This window comes from Triturus cristatus, chromosome 1_1 (genome assembly GCF_964204655.1).
Source record: "Triturus cristatus chromosome 1_1, aTriCri1.1, whole genome shotgun sequence".
NCBI classification, from domain to species: Eukaryota; Metazoa; Chordata; class Amphibia; order Caudata; family Salamandridae; genus Triturus; species Triturus cristatus.
Window position 1 is genome coordinate 1,161,108,864 of NC_140579.1, and position 20,739 is coordinate 1,161,129,602.

The following is a 20,739-nucleotide window of genomic DNA, read 5'->3' on the forward strand; positions in this document are numbered from 1 at the left end:
GTTAGTAAGAGACTGTTTCCCCGGCTGCACTGGTCGGGTTTTCTCCTGCTTATTTCTTAAATAAAAGTTTTTCACCAACTACACAAACATCGTCTTCGTGCTTTCAACATTTTTGGCGACGATCGGAGCTATCGTCGGAGCAACCCACCAGCAACCGAACTCGCCCAACTCAAGAAAGGATCGACTCCACCTGCTTACGGGGACGCATGTATCATCATTAGCAGTGGTCACGGGCAAAGTATGTGACAAGTCTTCGCTACGCTTATCCACATCCCGCTTCAACTGCTTCCTTTCCTGGGAAGCGTCGGAGATGTGTGGGCGGTGATTTTCAGAGACATGCAAAGATCTTTTATGGGCATGGATGAATACTACGCCAAATTTGTCAAAAACTTTGCGCATAAAGTGGAACCTTTGAGGGGACTGTTGAGAAAAGGTAAAAAGTTTCTGTGGGGTGTTAATCAGCAAAAAGCCTTTGATTTGGTTGAGAAAAATATGGTCGATGCTGACCTTCTGACAGGTTTTCTTCCGCATTTGCCTACTGTATTGACTGGACGCCAGTGCAGTGGGCATTGATGCTGTACTAACCCAAAAACATGCCGGACAAGAAAAGACGGTTGCCTTTGCGTCTCGCTCGCTGACTGATACCGAAAGAAACTACTCTGTTATCAAACGTGAAGCATTGGCGGCGGCATAGGCCACTAGATACTTCAGGGTCTTTCTGTGGGGAGTTATTTTCACTCTTAGGACAGATCACAAGCCTTTGTTAAAAATCTTAGGCCCGAATGGCATAAAGAACTGTTCCAGCAGACTTGCTCGTTTGGCTGTCATTGTGCAAGATCTTGTATGTAAAGTTGAATATGTACCTGGGTGGCGCAACAATGTTGCAGATTGTTTATCCAGACTGCCTGATATTAAAGCAGTTTGTACAGACCTTGTCACGGAGAGTGTGGTTGCTAGTTTGGAAGACCTCACTGAAGATCTAGGTAAGGCCAATTCCAGTGAAGACTGGTTGGAAGGCATACTCAATTACAAAACTCTGGCTGGAGTTGCCAGGATGGCCAGAGAAGGTGTATCTAGAGAGGGTACTATGCACCTGGTCTTAGACCCTTTGTACAATTGCAAGACCACATTGGGGTGAGAAATACATACCCCCCTGAGTCGTTGAGGAGTCAGGTAATTGCTTTGGCCCACGAAGGCCACCTAGGACAAACTTTGACTGCCAGAAGGGTGAAGGATAGATTTTGGTGGCCAGGAATGGATGGCCAGGTGAAGCAGTGGATAGAGAAATGTCAGTCTTGTAAGGAGTCTGAAAAGCTGCTGCTTGTGGGGTTAGACAAACCTATTTCACCTCAACATGTTGTTGGTGAGGAGGGTGTGTGGCAAAAGGTCTGTATGGACTTTATTGGTCCTTTTAATGAATTGCATGACAATGAGAGATTTGCGTTGGTTCTGGTGGATTCTGCCTCAAGGTGGGTGGAGGTTGCTTTTATGAGGAACATTAATACGGAATCCACCATCAAAGTTCTCAGTGAAACATTTCGTAGGGAAGGTGTACCAGCATTCCTTCTTTCCGATAATGGCACGCAACTTAGCTCAAAGGAGATGGAACACTACTTTGAGAGTATTTGTTTGAAACACTTGCGTACATCGTTGTACAATCCCCAGGGAAACGGGTTATGTGAAATGTGTAAGAGTTAACAGACTGGTCAAAGGCACGATGCAGTTGGCTTTCTCAGCCAATTCTGCTGTACAACATGAGATTAAAGAAATGTTGTGGGCCTACCGCACCATGGTGCATCAAGGGATGGCAAAATCTCCTTTTGAACTGATGAGGGGTAGACTAGCTGGTACAAAGATGGCTCCCACTTGGCTACTTAAGCGCCACTGGGTGTCACCTAGACATTGTCAAGGGTAACAGGCGTGTGTGCCCTGGTGATTTTGTAAAGGTCAAACCTGGTGGTGTACACAAAGGATTTAACAAATTCAGAGGGCCTTTCCATGTGGAATCTGTTGGTGAAAACTTTGTCAAGTTACAGAATGATCAAAGATGGAACCTCTGAAGGGTATCATTATACCAGAAGCAAGGTAAACTTTTTTCGCAGGTGGTGCATTCTTCTGTGGATACCCTCCATCGTGGTGGTGAGGGTAGGCCCATTCAAAAACACAGGTCACCTGCTTATTTAAAAGATTGTGTGATTTCTTCTATGTTATGCTCTGCTGCAGGGAGAGAGTGGGGTCATGTTGTTTACTGTTTTAACTTTATATTTTGTTCAGGTTTTCACTGCCTTAATTTTATATTTTCATTATCTTCATTTTTCTGTTCTGTGGTTTTACTTATGCTATTGCTATGTAGTCTCTCCGCCTTTCCTTTCAATGTTATTGGAAGGAAGGGGGATGTGTTATACATGCATGTCACCTCTCTTTCTATTGTGGCTCGCGGGGCTGCCTGGGCTCGAGGACGGGTTGTGCTTCTCGTTCCTGAGCCCAGTGTTCCGTGTTGGAGCAGTTAGTAAGAGACGGTTTCCCGGCTGCGCTGGTCGGGGTTTCTCCTGCTTATTTCTTCAATAAAATTTGTACACCAACTACACAGACATCGTCTTCGTTCTTTCAACATACTACTATTTATTTCCACCCATTTTTATATATGCATACTGCTGCTCCTCCTATTCCTACTACTTTCATACTACTCCACTTTCTCTCTTATGGCCAGATTATGACTTTTAGCGGTGCGGGAGCGGGCGGTACACCACCGACATGCTCCCGCACTGCCAAAGCCTTGTGAAGCCTGCCAGCTAGATTACAAGTTTCCCCATGTCTTGTGGGCCTTTTTTAGCGGTGCCTCTAAAAATGGGCACTGCAATGGGAGTGCCATAAACAGTTCCTGCACGGCAAGTACTCTCCAATCCATGCCTTGCTGGAAATGGGGTGCATGAACACAGGGGTGCACAATATGTGCCCCCCTGCATACACCCCCATGCACAGAGCCAACACCTTGGTTTCAGGACCACCAGCCTTTTCATGGAGTAAACACATCCATAAGACCACTGGTGGTCCTGAAACTTGTAATATGCATGTTGGTGGCGCAGTGGCACCATCAGCATATTGTGAGGCCCAGACTGCCGCGCCACCTGCGATTTCCTGGCGGTTGCAGCAGTACAATGGCGGTCTGACTGCCCCAATTGTAAAATGGCAGTCGGGGGACCACCAACGCTGCACCCATGCGAGTGACAGTCTGTGGACCACCAGACTCGTAATCAAGCCCTAAGTCACTAGTCTATTTCCATACTTAGATCAGAAGGGGGCACCTTATTCTAAGAGATGGTTGCGAACAGAAGTGATTGGCAGTGGCTTGCACACAGGATCTACCTGGCTTAGAAAACTACCGGAGCCTAGAAGAGCAGGATGTGGCAGCCACAGTTGGGCCAAATGTAGTTAGAAATATTAGCACTTTGCTGTTGCTCAATGTACTCAAATAAACAGCCATCCAGTTCACCATTTCTATTTTTGGGCTTCCTGCTTTAAATGTATGCGGTTAAAAAAAAAAAAAACAAGTAGGCAAGATTTTCCATCTCTCATGATTGACTTCAGTAGCGTTTTTCAAAAACCCAAGACATATTGACTTTGGCCGTGCTTGAGTGAGTAAGGAATTTACTTGATGAGGCAGTGAATATTCTAATGCATCCATTCGACACCATACTCTCCCACTCCCGAATAGCACTGGCGACAACTACCTAAATCACACTCACTCACCAGCACAGGAACAAATTAACAGCTCTCACAATCACCCATATGTATGAATGCATCATATACTGAGAATGCTAATCTGTATTGTTTGATTACAGTTCATTAAACCTTCACCTATCACAACTCATTCGTATCCTGCAGTATCACCTACTCATATAACATAACTCACCACTCAGCCCGTTGCCACACACACAACCTTTTTGTCCACACCAACTAGTACCATAACGCATACACAGCTGCATCAGTTAGCTACTATTATTACAACTCATCAGCATCACTCACACATACACCAGCAACTACCCATATCGAAATAAATAACTCACACCAATAGTCATCAGTCTCATACAACCAGTCACGTGCAGCACCTACCTCATATCGCACACCTCCGCACTACACCTTCTCCCATGAAGCACGTGCAACATTGTTCGATTCCCAACGCCAAGGCTGTCAAGATTACTTCACCCCTCACTCTGGGTCATTCAGGTTATAATCAAGTTTGGTCATTTCAAGAGCGATAGCTCTGCTGCCTAGGTTGGATTTATACCGCTCACTTTGAAGGCCTTATAACCATATGAACATGGGATCAGGGCCGGTTTATACTGGTGATGCAAGTCTGTGAGTGTTGTCAATAGTGCCAGAGGCAGGAAGTTTGACTACAAGCATCAAACGCCACCCAGTGTTGAGGGGAGAGTGGTCAGGAGGCTAAGTAAGTGGCAAAATGCTGCTTGCACTTGAGGGGCAAAAATCCTCGCCAACTGTGAATAACCACCGCTGAAGTACACCGAACCCATGACAGGATGCCAAGTTCTGGTGCACACCTGCGTGTGTGAATGCATTCTTTTGTAGTTGGCCGATCCACCCAGCATGAAGCTGATGATACCCGCTGCTGTGGAATGCTAGCAGTGCGCATATTGAGAAGTTGAAACAGGGGGTGCGTCTTCATTGCTTTCCTACTGGTTATGGGTATGATGGATTCTCTGAACATGCCAATACAATTGTTTAAAAGTTAAAAAAAAACATACAGATGCCAAAAGAAAGGCCTACATAAGAGGACAATTTCACAACCCGTGTATGTTAATGCGGGTAAGATGACTCCCCATTATAATTACGAGTGCGAAAAACATGTTATTTATGTTTTTCACCCAAAACAAAAGTTTACTAGTCGTTAAGGTTTCCTCTAAACTGTAAACATCGCATTTCCATTTAGACTGTGTTGCTGTCGAATGCATTTTTTCGATGTGCATGAGGGCTTTCACTTGAGAATGGATTCCGTTACACGCCTCGTGGTGCACTTTGCAGGCGTCTATTAACCTTTTCACCTAGGATGTGCATTAGATACGGCGGGATATTAACAGCTACTGCGAATTAAAACCGCGTGTGAGACGACTGGAAGAGCTGCAGGGCCGCACATACTCCGCAGCCCTGCAACTATAGCAGGAGATCAAATATAGGAGGCGATGGGGCGGATTAGGTTTGTATGCGCCTTAATGTTTTATTTAAAATAGATTCAGCTCGATTAGCAAATACTGAAAAGAAACAATTGTATAAGATGTTATCGGGCGGGATACTTCTTAGCCGATCCATGCTTTATCTAATCAATATGCGCACACTTCTGCTGGCCTTAGTGTACATGGTTTATATTTTAATGCATGCTGAAATGCTATGTTACCCATGCCATCCATATACGGTTTATTAATATGTTTTTGTATTATCACAATACCAGAGGCTTAGCTGTCACTTGTGCAGCAGGTGCTTTGGCACCGGACCCGGAAGCTTTAGTGGCCCACTGAAATTGAACTATTGCTTTATTTTAATGCTACAACTGCAGTCTGGCCGGCCTAGCTTCCTTCCTTGCACTAAAGCCCATGGCACCCGAGCCACATCACCGTATTATACCCCCTCTGTCAGTTAATGCCAACGTGCACAAAGGGAATAATGTGTATCTATTGAAAGTTACATACACTTTAATGATTGTCTGTTGGGTGAGGGTTTCCTGTTATTGCAGGGTTTCGCTGATTTTGATTTTGCCTGAAAGTTGGTGACATGCTTGCCTCTAACCCATCTTCTAAATGATGAGGATATTTCATAAATTGGATTTGACCACATTCAAAGCGGTGTATGATTCAGAATTGAGGTAGAGACTGAGATGTTCATCATTTATATTCCCTTTATTTCTTTTTGCCGATTTTCAGAACTGAAGGGTTGCAGGTGTACATTTGTGATTTCTTGATCTCATTATTAGTTATAATTTTATTGCCACATCCTTTTCATTAACTTTTTACACATAAAAAAACCAGTTCATTCCGCAAATCAATAGCATGTAAATCGGGGTAACACTCGGAAATAGCAAAGTCCCCCCCCACCACCACGCCGGAGAGGAAGAACGCCCAACACATGCTCTGTTAACCAGGAGTCTTTAATTATCATTCATACCCCATAGAAACAATTCACCTTAAACCAAGGGCCCCCTCCCGCAGGTGCCACTGTGCTCACTATAATGGAACAAGTTCAGGACCCCCGAGCATGTAGGCGAGCGATCTAGGGAAGCCCCTGGCTTAAGAACGATAAACGGGACTCCCAAATGGTCTCAAATGATTTCTGAGTCTAGCAGGGCGATAGTTGTTCCATTTCCAGGGTACCCCATGGACTCAGATACCAAGATAATGTAGATGGGGGTGTTTTTTTCCACACAGTTGGCATTGGGTCGTCTTGGCGGCTCAAGAGGTTCCACATTATTCTCCTTTAGGTTTACTGTTTTTAAGGTGGAAGATCTAAGGCCCAGTGTTCTAGAAGAGAAATCTGCCTGTAGTATGTATACCAATATCGTTTTCATAGCCACTAAGATTACACTTCCAAAACATTGTAATTCGCTGGCAGTCCCACCAGATATGTTTAAGCCCACCCTGCATCCCACATACCCTCTACCATAGAGAACTTGGCACCGAGCAAATTTCCTGACTTTAGTGGGGTAACAATGCCAACTGAATGCTATTTTATTATGTGCTTCTCTACTTGTTGTGCTGAGGTACTTCTTGCATATATCACACCAAAGATTATCTCATGGAAGTCAGTTATATTAGTCCCCAAAAGTTTAGACCTCTGTGGCCTTAGTGGGTGTGGCTGCATTCAGCAGAATGCTATATACATTTTGGGAATTGTATAACATGCTGCAGAAGATGCTAATATTTCAATAAGGATGAATTCACTTCAGCGTTCACAATCTTCTCCGTACTGATCTCCTAGAAGTCGATTCCCCTTAGGGGGGTTAGTGGTCATGATGAAAGTTCCCATCAGCTGTCCAAAGGCCACCACTCTCCCTCGACTGCAGCCCTCTGGGGTGGAGGCATAACTATGCGGCCATTTGTCTTCCAGATACCTCCCAGATGATGATTCATACTTTTCTGATGTTCCTCTGGGTTCGCAAATACAGTTGATTCCTTAGACTTCAGATCCTCTGTGATGCTGCCCTTAAGTAGGGGATGAACTGTGCTCGAATCAATGGGGAAATGCATACCTGTTCCACCTCAGTAGTGGGGTCGGACATTGCAGTCAGTCATTATTCTGTCCCCAAGCCAGGGAAGCCTTTTCGTTCTATTAGCTTGATGGGGTGTGGATGTCTTCATTCAGAATATCAATTTCTAGATGGCATTACTACAAGAGATCATTCCGCTTATGGCGTCAAAAGACTCCAGCTCGTCAATATAAATGAAAGGCACAGACCTCCGCATCCATCCACGTACATCAACGTTTTCAGATTCTTCAGTTTATGCCTCTGCTGGTGTGTTTTCAATTCCAAGCCTTCCTGTTTGGGTTGAGATTGCACGAGGGTCTTTACAAAGATGTTGGCTCCATCAGTGGGGCTGTTGCAGTCCTTCAACACTTCTCGTGATCCTATACAGACAGCCCTGGTGAGTGCAATGTGAGGGAATCCAATCTGTTGCACTGCCAGAGGGAGATCATTGGGCTCTTAGACACCTCTACCTGCAGAGTGACTGAAAGGCAAAAGGCTTGTCTACTCGATCTCCTGGCTCAGAGGACTGCTTCTATCATCCATGGCTACTTCATCTAAGGTCCTCCTTGTTTCATGTTCTGTCACATAGGGATCCGACTTCCAGGGATTACGGAGTCCCGATTCCTCTCCTGAATTCTCTGAAATGCTCTCTCCAGACCAACTTGGCTCAGATATTTCCATCTTCAGTGACCCCCTCGGTCCGACCCAAAGTCAAGGAGTAACTTATTAAGCACTAGGAAGTGCTTTGAATGTATGTTTGATTTCTGACAGGATACTCTGCTGCCACTCTTTCATTTGAGGGGGAAGGTTCAGGGACCCTGGGAGTTGGATGCTGTTGAAGGAACCGAGCCCGTATGTTCTAGATCTGCTCTAGAACCTCAAGTCGATGGTACTTTTTCTCAGCATGAGAGCGTGAGGGGGAGAGAAATCATTAACGTCAACCAATTAAATTTCAGTTCTCTGGACCCATAATAAGCACAGGCTGCTAGTTAAAGTTAGATGATTTATTACAAAGCCAAAAATAACTGCCCATACAGACACCTCAAGATGAGGGTGTAGAAGTACATCGGAACCACCATCAAGCCAAATCTACAAATAAGGTTGAGACAGTGAAACATGCACAAGACAATTAGTTCAAGGATGAGGCTACAAAAGATCAAAAAACGTGAGAACAAGTTCCCCTCCATTCAGGGTTGATGGGAATAAAGCATTAATCTGTCCCTACACTAACGCTAATGTGACATCCCTATTTAAGCATTCTTCGTGACAGGATAGGTTAAGGTGTCAGCGTGTGGAGTCTTCCTTAGAAGTCCCTCCACTTCAATTTGGTCGAGCAGCATGACTCTAATGAGACAGAGCTTGTTTTAAGATGCCCTCTCTCCAAAGGCAGAAGAAGAAGTAGGGTTCTTTCCCCACTTGCAATACTCCAATATCACAGGTGTCTTCCCATAATTCCTTTCAGGTCACCCCATCCAATCAGGTCACATTCTCATAGGTAGTTTCCCATAGGACGGCGATTGCTCCCAAAAAGTAACGTGATGACCTTGATTCCCAGGCCTTCTCTGGTGAAAAATACAACAGTTCTCCTTATCAGCATTAGCTCCCAACGTATCCTCTTCTCTCCTTGCCTAACTCCTAAAACAAAGACATTATTCTAACTAACAAGGGCGCTTCTTCCACCTGCAACACAAATGTGAGAAAGAACAGAATCCAACATGCACATGAAATTCAACTATAAATTCTAATGTGAAAGCTTCCAGGGAGAAAGAATTTCATGATTACAAAATTCATCTAACATAAGAAAAATGGAACATGATCTTTACAAAGTTATATAGAAATTGAGTCATATACAGTTAATAATTTCACCTACATATAAAATGACACGATTAATAGGCACATTCAATAATGAAATGATTGTCAGTTTCACAACACGAGAATCAGTTAATGTTTTCTGCTTGTACATTTGATTGTCCACGTTACTTTTTCACATTTTCTACATTTTGGCCTAAAGACATCACATTCATGTTATTATGTTACATGATCTAACACTTATGTTATAAAGACAAAAGATTATATGCAGATTCAATCTACACGTGTGATTTTAATGCACCCCTACAATAAAAAAAATTGGATTTTGCGATACATCACTGTCATTCCCTTGACCCAGCACCTTCTTGTTTTTCTTCCTCCCCATTTGTGCTAACCTCCAGGGTTCTGCACAAGAGGAGGAGGGAGGGGTCATCAATGATTCTGAGGTCTCCTTTTGTTCTTCACTGGTCATGTTTTCCCCCATTGCATCTAATGGCTGTTCAGCCAAATAATTCATTCCTCACTCCCCATTCCCTCTGTGATGGGCAGTGCGGTCGTCTTTCATGTTAGCTCGGTTGAGGTTGGCACCATGGAGGGTGAATACCTTGTGCTCAGTAATTTATGGGTGTCTTCAGAAGTTGGTTAGACTTGCAACTGTCTAGGCAGCCTTCTCCCCATAAAACATACAAACAAGCAACACTAAAACCGTTTTTTGTACATGGCGTTAATCCTGCACTTTCTCTCTAATGCATTGTTATCCCTTGCATTGTTTACATTTCTAACATAAATATTTTAGTTTGGCCTAGCCCCTTTGGGGAGTCTGCCTGCAATGGAGGGGTGTGCTCTCTGTCTTTTCAATGGTTTCAAGTAAGCATGCCATAAAGTCCATCCAGATGTCCCCTCTTGGTATCTACCACTTTTTGTTTTTAGGGATGGTGAGGTGGCACTTTTTAAACATTAGAGGGGGTTCTGTTGAAGTTTTTCATACTTAAGGTCACTTTCTGCTTGTGATGACTTCAGTGAAAAAGTGGAAGGAGATTGTGACCTTCATCTGCCTTTAGACATAAGGTGATGTCCTGCATTCAATATGATTCAGAATTAAGTCCTTCCTTTTTTTGTTGTTTTTTTTATTTTTTATTTATAATGTACACAAATCACCCTGGCAGGGGTATGTCGGCACAACAGTAGGTTGTAGGCAAGGTGAAACAGCTAATTAAAACAGTATTGTTTTCAGTATTTTCCTGAAAAGAGAATAGTCTGAACATGTTCGAAAGTACAGCAGTAATTTGTCACAACAGTGAGAGGCTAGGTAAGAAAATGACCTGTCCACGGAACAGGACTTTCTGGCTCTTGGAACAGTTAACAGGTCTTTTTCACTGGATCTAAGAAGTCTGGATGGGCAATAGTGTGAAAGCTTCAAGGTCAGATAGCACTGACATTTACTGTCAGAGCCTTATGAGTGAGGCAACAGGTTTTAAAAATAATTCTCTTCTGGACAGGAAGCCTGTGCAAAGGAGCAAAGATGGGGAGCCAAAGGAGTTCCAGATGGAAGGTTACAAATGCGGTGGGCCGCCTTATTCGTAATGACCTCTAGTTTTGATAGCAACGTCCCAGTAGCTGAGGCCAATAAAGCATTGCCATAGTCCATATGGCTAATAACAAGAGCCTGCACCAGAGTTTTCCTCGTGGTGAGAGGAAGAAGTGGAAAGACTTTCTTCAAGAGTTGCATCATTTGAAAACAGGAGTCTGTAATTGAATGTGCCTGCTTATTCATATTAAGAGATTGATCAAGACATACTCCCAAGTTTCTTATAACCTGTTGGGGCATGGACGCTGTGCCAAGTTCGGTTGGCCACCAATTAGAATTCTAAAATTGATGGGCAGGACCAAACAGCATAATGACAGTTTTCCCAGCATTCAGCTTGAGACAGTTCTCTGTCATCCAGGCAGTAATTTCTGACATCCCAGATGAAAGATTTTTTTCTCTTTGGTCAAATTATTGTCCAGAGAGATCATAAGATGCATGTCATCAGCATACAAGATTATTTCAAACCTAAAGGCTTTAACCATCTTGGAGAGTCGTGCAACATATATGTTAGAGTGAATGGCTCAAACAGGAGCCCTGGGGCATCCCCTTATCCAGAATCAGAGCACCTGATTTATAAGAACCAAGATGATAGTTTGGGTTTAATTGAAGAGGAAATTGCCAGGGCACTGGAGTTCAGTTCTGTGGATTCCAATCTCTTGCAGCCTACGAAGTACCCTAGGATTGGACACCATATCAAATGCTGCAGACAAGTCCAGCAGCATGAGCATGGATGGTACATTAGCATCAAGAGAGCAACTGATGTGATCAGTAACAGCCCCCAGAGCTGCCTCTGTGCTATATGATGGTATAAAGCCTGACTGGGACAGATCCAGAATCTCATTCCTCTCTAGGTACTCTCCGAGTTGTCTGTTTATTAGGCCTTCCAGTAGTTTTCCCAATAAAGGGAACAAGAAGATTAGGCGGTAGTTGGTAAGGATGGACAAAGCCAAATTGGCCTTTTTTAAATTCGGCCTCACCTGAGCCACCTTCCACATTAATGGAGTTTTCCCTCTGTCAACTAAAAGATTGAAAAGGGAACAGACCACTGGGGCAAGCTGATTAGCAAGAGCAGCAGAGATTTTAGGAGGGCAGATATCTAAAGGAGAACCAGATTTGGGCGATGCAAGTGCCTTCTGAATTTCCTCCAAAGACAAAGCCATGAAATTACCTAAACTATTGGCCTCATCAGAAAGAGTCAAGGTAGAATTAGCTGTCTCAAAAGAACTAGGAAAGTTCTGGCAGATGTCTTTAATTTTATCGTCAAAATGATTAGCCAGGGCATCACAAAGAGCTTGTGATGGCAGAATTTCTTGGGCACATGCTCCAGGATCGAAGACATTGTTAGGCACTTTAAAGAGTGCTTTAGACGAATTTCCAGCTTGGTCAATTTGATTGGAGATGAACATTTTCCAGTCTGTTTTTATATTGCGATTGTACAGTTTAAGGCTGCACTATAAGTTTACTTCTCGCTCATGGTGTTGGACAAGAGGCTTTCTCAGTCTTTAAATTGGAGGTGTACCAAGGAATATGGAAACCTTGTTTGAAGTTAGGATATAGTTTAAGGGGGGGGGGCAACATTATTCAGGCCAGTTTAAGGCTGTGTGGTAATCAGCAAGGGCTTGATCAACATCCGTCTCTGCCGAGATGGTGGCATACACAAACTCCTGAGCAAGAGTCTGGAGTGATTTTCTGCCAATGTCTGGATAGCTTTTAATGAACATTAAGCAGTTTTAGATTGACTACAGAAGACCGACCAGGATCATGAGCTTGTGCCCTTTAGAACCTCATAAAGACAATGGAATCTGCATTGTAAGCAAGCTACCGGACCCTCCAATAGAGATGAGAAAGGGCCACATCAATGGGTATCATAAGAAGCATAGACCTTAAGGAAGATGTTCACAATGTGTAAAGTTTCTGAAGAATAATTAATTCTTAAAGGACACCTAGATTCTGGTAATGGAGAACAGGGGTCCAGGCACCTGGCGACAGCCTGGCATGGACTTTGGTGCGCCGTTGGCGCACTCACTGCACGTAGACGCCAGTATCTGCATTTTATAGCCAACCAGAAGTGAATAACTACAGTGCTAACCTTTCAAGAAGCGGGAGTAGAAATTAAAATGGCAGTACTGCTTCCTCATTTGTCTCCTGACATGTTTTCATACTTTTGATTTTAGAAAAGCACTCTAACTTGAAACCTTAAACATCAGCCAAGATCCTCAAACCACTATTTTTAAAAAGTAAAAGAAAGTAATAGATCCCTGGAACCAAGGCAGCATTGTCAAGAAGAAGGGAGCGTTACCAATTTTAACAACTGGGGGGGCGTAAGCCTAGCCGCGGAACGAAATTGCCGCCACTTGATCTAGCTCGGTGACACACCCGACCGCTTTCCCTACATCCGTCCAATAAATCCGTTGCCCGTGTCTGGGAAAGGCGACCTGCACCTGTCCAGCAGCCGGGATGTCGCAGGGCAGACTCGTTCGACCACCGGACATCGAGGCAGCCAGTGTTCCAAATCGTGGCCTGCGGTGCTTCTGAAGCCTGGAGCTGCCGCATTAGTGAAGTGGGCGTCGCGCATCCGGATCCGGACTCCTGTGTGCTTGAGGCAGTGGTTGCGGCTGAGTTCAGGCCTGGGCCGGGTGGCGTGTCGCCCCGGTCGCAGAATTCAGTGTCCGGTGGGGCAGTAATGATCGGACTGCCCGCGACTGTAGCGGAGGTGAGCCGGCGGGGCAGGGATTGTGGAGGCTCACGGCACCCGCGGCGAGGAGTCCTACTGCGGAAGCCCCTGCCGGAACCCCCTGACTCAGTGCCATTCTATGCACCGGTGTGCTGCCCATCCTGCGGTTGCGAGGCAGGAGACGGGCTGGGGGCCACTGGGGACTGTACAATGAGTTGCCGAGGGCCCAGAGTGCAATTCAACCATCGACCCTGGGTGGGGGGGGGGGGGGGGGGGGGGCAGCATCTTGTCTGGTGATACGGCTGTGTGTGCCTTCCAGAGCCAGTCTGAAGCACTGGGAACCAATATAGAGACCCATTTGACCGCCCATTCGCCAAGGCCCGAGACTACCACCCCTAGAGCAGCAACATAGGGAGCTGTGGAGCCGCGTTCACCGCCAACTGCGTCAAGTACTGACTTGCGACGCCTGGAACAGTGGTGTGGGCCTTCCCTTTTTTTAGGTCTCGCCTATGCAGCGCGCATGCGATGCATAGGAGGGCCTTTAGCCGTCTCTCTGGTCTTTTTCAAGCACACAATTGTGCTTGTGGGGACATCCACCTTGCGGGAGCGAGCAGGGGCGTGCCACAAGTATGAGTGCAGTGCTTGAAAATGAGCAGACTGCGCGTGCACGCACCACTCCCTGGCTCACCTCCTGCTCCCCCTCTCTCTCACGCGCACACCACTTGCGTGCTCACAAGCATGTATTCCAATAACGACTGGATTAAACGCTCCAGTGGTTACTGGCTTTGCTGTTACATGCATGTGCCCTGCTTATGTATGTTTCACCTGTTGCTAAGGAGAATGCGCCCACTCTCACAGGTTCGCTAGCGACTCTTGAGAGGGACTTGTCAGTCTGCTGCAGGCTGGGGAGAGGTCGTTACTGCACAATCTCCTGTCGGGGTTGCTACTGGGGCATGCTGTGTTTCAATGTGCTTCTCCAACTCGCTTCTCAGGTGTAATTCTTTGCTCCATTTCGTATTTCCGTATATCGAACAACTTGCGCACATACAACTCCGGACTCCGTGCACTAATGCTGGTCGAGTGTCACCTACGCATGCTTAATCATTACTTGACATAACAAAAAATGAAGTGTTGAGCTTTTTATTTCGTAAAAGCAAATATTTGAGTGAATGATGTCCGCTGTGACTGTTTATGTTTTGGCGAGCTCCTGGTGTAGCCGGAGAGGCGCAGGGTGGGTCATACGCACCTCCGCTCTTTCCAGCTGCAGCCACCTTCACAAAACAAAGTTAACACCCACACCGACACACACCACTCACTGCCTGCAGCGATAGAATCAGCTGATGGAAGACAGGTCACCTGAAGCCTCCGCGATCCCAATGCGTCATGTAGCTGCTTCGAGAGCTGCTCCATCGAGCTGCTCCATCGAGCTGCTCCTTCGAGGAGCTTTATGATGCACATCGCAGGGGAGCAAAAAATAACAATCGCTTTTCCCCTGACCACGCACACCCACAAAAGAAGATTGAGTCGGTGGACGGCCTATAGTCACACGGACTCATATGGAAGACTCGCTCCTTTCAAGTACTCCACCATATCAATGTTTAAAGCATAAGCATTTGGTATGAATTTTTTGCATAAGATTAACCGTGTGCGTGGGGTACATTATGACAGGATGAAGAGGCTGGTAACAGCATCCAGGATGGCAGTGCGCACCTTGCCTTAGTGCTTTACTGTGCCTGCAGTCTCCGGTGTTGGAAAAAAGCGCAGCATCGTCGCCTGCTAGGCAAATTAAGTTTGTACAACTCGACAGGACTGCTCAATCCAGAGGTGCTTGCTTCAGGATAGAACGGCGTCCCTTACTGCTTGCGCAACTAAGTTTGATCCAGTAAAATATCCCAACATAATTATCCCATTCCCAACACATCTAGATATAGATAAAAATTCATAAATGGAAAAAATAAGCATATAGCTGTAATGATGGTATTATTAACATGCTGAACTGTAGTCCGTCGTTTCCAATGCTCGTATGTTCTAAAATTGGATGTCAAGCAACAATTGGCCAAGATGATTTTGTCACATTTCATACACCCATAAGATCCCGCAGTCTGGAGCGGGGGAGTCAATTGGTCTTAAGCTGTGCATAAACCAGGCTCACCCAAGATGACACCCTTTTCTATTCCCTGAGGCGGATGCGCCATTTTGGGCGTTGCCGGCTATGCACATTTTGAGTATTCCACAAAAAACCTTGTGTCACAAGTCAGTTTAGTAGACATTGCAACGCTAGTTAATGCATCGGTGATCTTCAGTTGTTAAGTTTTTTTTTGTTTAGCAGATAGTATCTTTAACTTCTCCTGCATGTAAAATGTGTAAGATGCAGCTAAGAAAATGGCAGCCTGTTTTAAACTTAGTTTTGGCATTTTATTATCCTCAGTTTTTAACATTGCATAGCAGTGATTATATGTTTTACTGGCGGCGCATATGTGTATTTACGCGCTCTGTATGTAAACAGACGAATGTAGTATTTTTGGTATAACGCTCACCAGGAAGATGGGAACTATTCATAGTGGCAATTCCAACTCTGCGCACTGCTCTTAGCTTTTAAATCTTAAGAGAGCAGGTTCACTAGAAACTGAAGGTCCAGCCTTAACTTTACAAGGAATGTTTTTTTGGGGGGTTTACGGCGTTGGTGTATAAAAGCCTGGGTAGAACCACAGACTTAAACGTCTTTTTATTTATCAAATGTTAGTCTGTTGAGATCAAGGTGTATCAATGTTGTAAACTTCACACTTGTCCTGTTGAATTGAGTTTGCTATGGGAAGGTTGTGAGAAAGTGGCTCCGTATATACTGTTCCCTAATAGGTACAGGGTGTACAGAGTCCACAGTCCCCAAGGGTTTGGCAGAGGCTAAAGTTAGATCTAACCTTACTCTCTAAAGTGGTAGCTTGGTCGAGCAGTAAGGCAGTATCAGAGGACAGTGTAAAGCATTTGTTGTACACACTCAGTCAGCAAATGGTCTCACACACTCAATAACTGAACTCTAGGCCAATGGTTTATATATACAAAATATATGCTTGTTTTATATAAGAACCAACACTTGGCATTAAAATATACTTTTGCAATATGCAATTGACTTTTGTAAACAGTTACTAGTGGTTGCAATAGGCAACACTTTTTTAAACACAACAATGCATTGAGCTCAATGGAACATTAAGCAGTTTTAGATTGACTACAGAAGACCGACCAGGATCATGAGCTTGTGCCCTTTAGAACCTCATAAAGACAATGGAATCTGCATTGTAAGCAAGCTACCGGACCCTCCAATAGAGATGAGAAAGGGCCACATCAATGGGTATCATAAGAAGCATAGACCTTAAGGAAGATGTTCACATTACTTTTAGGATTACTTTTGGAATTCCAGGACTGGATCCTAGATTCAGTCCTGGGTCAGTACTTGGAATCAAGTGATGAAAGTCGACTTAATTACTGTGATGATTTTTAAACAATATTTCGCTATTTTAAAAGTTGACACTTAGAAAATATTTCATAGAAAACAGTCAATGATTCCCTATGGAAGAAAATTCAAGTTGCAGGTATAGTATGTTCTCGTTACTTTTGTAATCCAGTACTGTGTACCTAGACTCAGTACTGGGACCTTTATCCAAAACAGGTAAGTAATTACGTTTTCAGAGATCATATAATTTGTAACGAATATTTAAAAATTGCAGAAATTGACACTTAGAAGAAATTTCACAGAAAAACAGTCAATGATTTCCTATGGGAGAAAATTGGGTTACTGGTAAGTACAGTTGTAAGTATTTTTCAGAGTCAGTGCTGGGCACCAAGATCCAGCACTGGGAGCTCACCTAAGAGCAGGTGAGTATTTTCGTTTGTTACTCGGCTGATTTTTGGTGAATATTTTAAGATTTGGAAAGTCCACACTTAGAAGAAATTACAGGAAAAAGCCAGTCAATGTTACCCTATGAAGAAAATAGAGTTATCGGTTTAAAGGTAAGTACTCGACTAGCAGAGTTGAGGTTCTGGGCATGGACTCAGGGGTCCCCCAGGGTCAGGTGGGTACAGTTGGTTCACCCTCAGCGACTCTAGGGCGGCCGGGTGCAGAGAGAATTAGGCCCAATGTTATCCTATGAGGGATAGGGGGGCCTTGGTTGGTGGATGCTGACTAGCAAGCCACGCGGCTGTGGGAGCTGGGCTCCTGGTCACTTACTCGGGGCAAGTGGGGAAGTAGGTAGGTGTAGAGGTTGCACTGCCAGGGCCACTCGGGCGGCTGGGTGCAGGGTGCTTTTGAGCCATCGGGCGCTCAATTGATTTCAATGGAAATCTCCGGTTTAGAAAAAGACTGCAAGCTCGGGGACGAGGATTCTTCAGGTGCCACCACCACTTCGAGAGGTAAGTTGGGTAGTTGGAGGATAGGTAGGTACCCCGGGATTGGGCACAGGGGGCCGCGGGGCGCCGCGTGCAGGGGTGCCTTTTGGTGTCGGGAAATCTTACCCTCTGTTGATCGCGGTAGGGGGGTGCACCTTGTTCTGAGGCTGCAGGCTTCTTCAGAGTGTCGAGGGAGGTCCTTGGGTGGCGGACTCGGGGTCACAGTCGCCGTGGGGTCGTCCTCGTGGTCTTTGTTCATTCCGGCACTGGCCAGTCTTGGCTGGTGCAGAGTGTGCTGGGTTCGCAGTTCCGGGCTGCTGCCAAGGATTAGAAGTAGGTTTTGAGTAGAGCCTCTACTCATGGGAATCCCAGGGGCTTAGAACCAAAAGGTAACCAGGTCCTCCAGTGTTTGTGAGGTTGCTGGCCACAGGAGATGCCGGGTTGGAGCAGGAGCAGGTTCGAGGGTCGACAGGCCGGTAGGGCTGGGGCCAAAGCAGTTGGTGTCTTCCTCTTCTTAGCAGCTGCAGGGCAGGTCTTCTTTCTTCTTGCTCTTCTTTGTATTTCGGAATCTGGAATCTGGGGAAGGCAGGTTCAGGGTGCCCCTAAGTTCTAGATTTAGGGCCGTTACAGGTAGGTGAAGGGCAGGGACCAATGGGTCCCTGTCCTGGGGTGGGTACACCCCCTATCCTGCCTCTCTCCTGTGAGAGGGGTGCAGTAGCCTAGTCTTGATAGGGTAGGGCTTCCCATCTTCAAGATGGCGAGAGCCCGGAGATGTGCTTCACCTCGCCTCCCCCACCTGAGGGGTGGGGTTGGCAGGCTGGCACATCCCCTGTCCTTATTTGGGGTTTCCGGCCAAGCTTCCCGCAAAGAGTGGGGGTTGCAGTGGCCTTGGGAAGCTCACAGAGGCGGCATGCCTTTGAAGCTTCCCCCTGCCCATCCTGGGGGGGAAGGAGATTTAGCACCTCACCCAGGATGTGCATTGTTGCAGGCCCAGGAGGTCCAGCAACATGTCTGCTGTGTGGCAGCCTAGGCAGCCTCAGAGCAGACGTGGATTGTAGGTTAGGTTTAAGGGGGCATCTCTAAGATGCCCTCTGGAGTGCTTGGTACATTAAATCCCGCACTGGCATCAGTGTGGGTTTAATGTGCTGAGAAGTTTGATACCAAACTTCTCAGTCTTCAGTGTTGCCATTATGGTGCTGTGGAGTTCGTGTTTGACGAGCTCTCAGCACCATGTACTCTTAAATGGCAGCACTGCACTTACAGTGCTCAGGAATGGACCTGGGTACTGTAGGGGCACAGGGCTCCTGCTCCTGTGCCCACACCATTGGCATAAGGCACCCAGCTAGAAGGGTGGCTGATGTATGCCATGGCAGTGTAGGTGATGGGCATGGCACACAGGGATGTGTGCCATGTTGACTTTGTTTTGTCTTGCACCCAGACACCCAGCCTGCAAAGGCAGTGTGTGTGTCTAAGGGTACAGGGCCTCTAAGGGTGGCACAATTAGTGCTGCAGCCGTTAGAGGCCTTCCCTGGTCACAAGGCCCTGGGTACCTAGGGCACCATTTACCAGGGGCTGACATGTGGCCAGGGTTTGCCAATTTGGGTTTTGTGTGTTTTAGGGAAGGAACATAGGCCCTGGGCACCTGATTGGCAGGAGTCCAGGGCACACACAGTCAAAGTACATTCAGCAATTCAGCAAAAAGTGGGGGCATACCATGCAAGAAAGATGGCACTTTCTCACAAAGGTCACATAGCAAACTAAATTCAACAGGACTAGTGCATTTCATTTTGTCGTAGTGTAATTGCCCTCATCTAGTGCTTCATGCTACTGACGAGGTGCTGAAGCACAGTAAACAAGCGTTGGCAAAGCCAATAGGTCTCGTCTTTGGGACCTTGTAAATAAAAAAATGAAGTGTAAGACATCACGTTTACATTTACTGCATCCTAAATACGAAGTAAATGTTAACGTGGAGTCTTATACTTCAGTTTTGTTTTTACTTACAAGGTACGTTTTTTAAGCAAACTGTCGGCAGTTGTGATAAAACACAGGCAAGCCACCCCACCCTCTTTGTAAAGAAAATCTTCTCAACTCTGGGCAGCCCCCTTCCCCAATTCATTTAATCTCCTACTTACTTCAAACATCCACCCACCACCCCCACCTCATCACAATGCTCCACATGAGCACAAATGTGCCGGCGCACTCCGCTGCTACCTAGTGAGCCCTCCATTCAGTTATGGCCGGCAAAACGGGTGGGTTTGCAGGTGGGTGGTCAAGTGGCCATTAAAAAAAAAAAAACAAAAAAAAAAAAAAAAAAAAAAAAAAAAGCCTTCCTCCAGTTCCACCATCACGCGCTGCCGCCTCAGCTCCTGGCCTCCTGCTGCTCCTTGGTTTTAGGCACCCTCCCTCCTCCTGCTCCCCTAAGCCAATCACAATACTGCAATGGCAGCGTTGTGATTGGTGAGGCGCAGGGGAGAGTGCCCCAGCCGCACCATTTTCTCCTACATAGAGAACAAGCATTGGCATAGCCAATAGGTCTCGCCTTTGGGACCTTGTAGGAAGGAGGAATCTGACTAATGGTTGCCCCCAACTTTTTGCCTGGTATTTGAGTGGTTTTTGACTAGTCTGGCGGGGATCACTACTGTAGTATGGGTAAGGTGGTGCTAGCACCCCTTACAGGGATATAGGTACCCTATATCCCACCCCATTACAACACATGTACTCTCATAGGTCACCCCTATAGCAGGCCTTGCTAATCCTACAGGGCAGGGTGCTGAGATATGTGTGAGGGGAGACCCTACCTGAGTAGGGCCTCTCTGCAACCCTCGTAAAATCATTGCTGGGTTGTTTGTAGTGTAGCCATACCATATACTCTTAACCGCATTATAAGTCTATCGCGATAGCGTGATAACTTGAGAATGGCTACACAGAACCAGATCGTGTTTGGTGTCAAACATGTAGGAATCCTACCCCCAGTCCAGCCATGGGCATGAGGGCACGATTTCCCCCTGCTAGAGGGGCGATATGGGAAAAGCG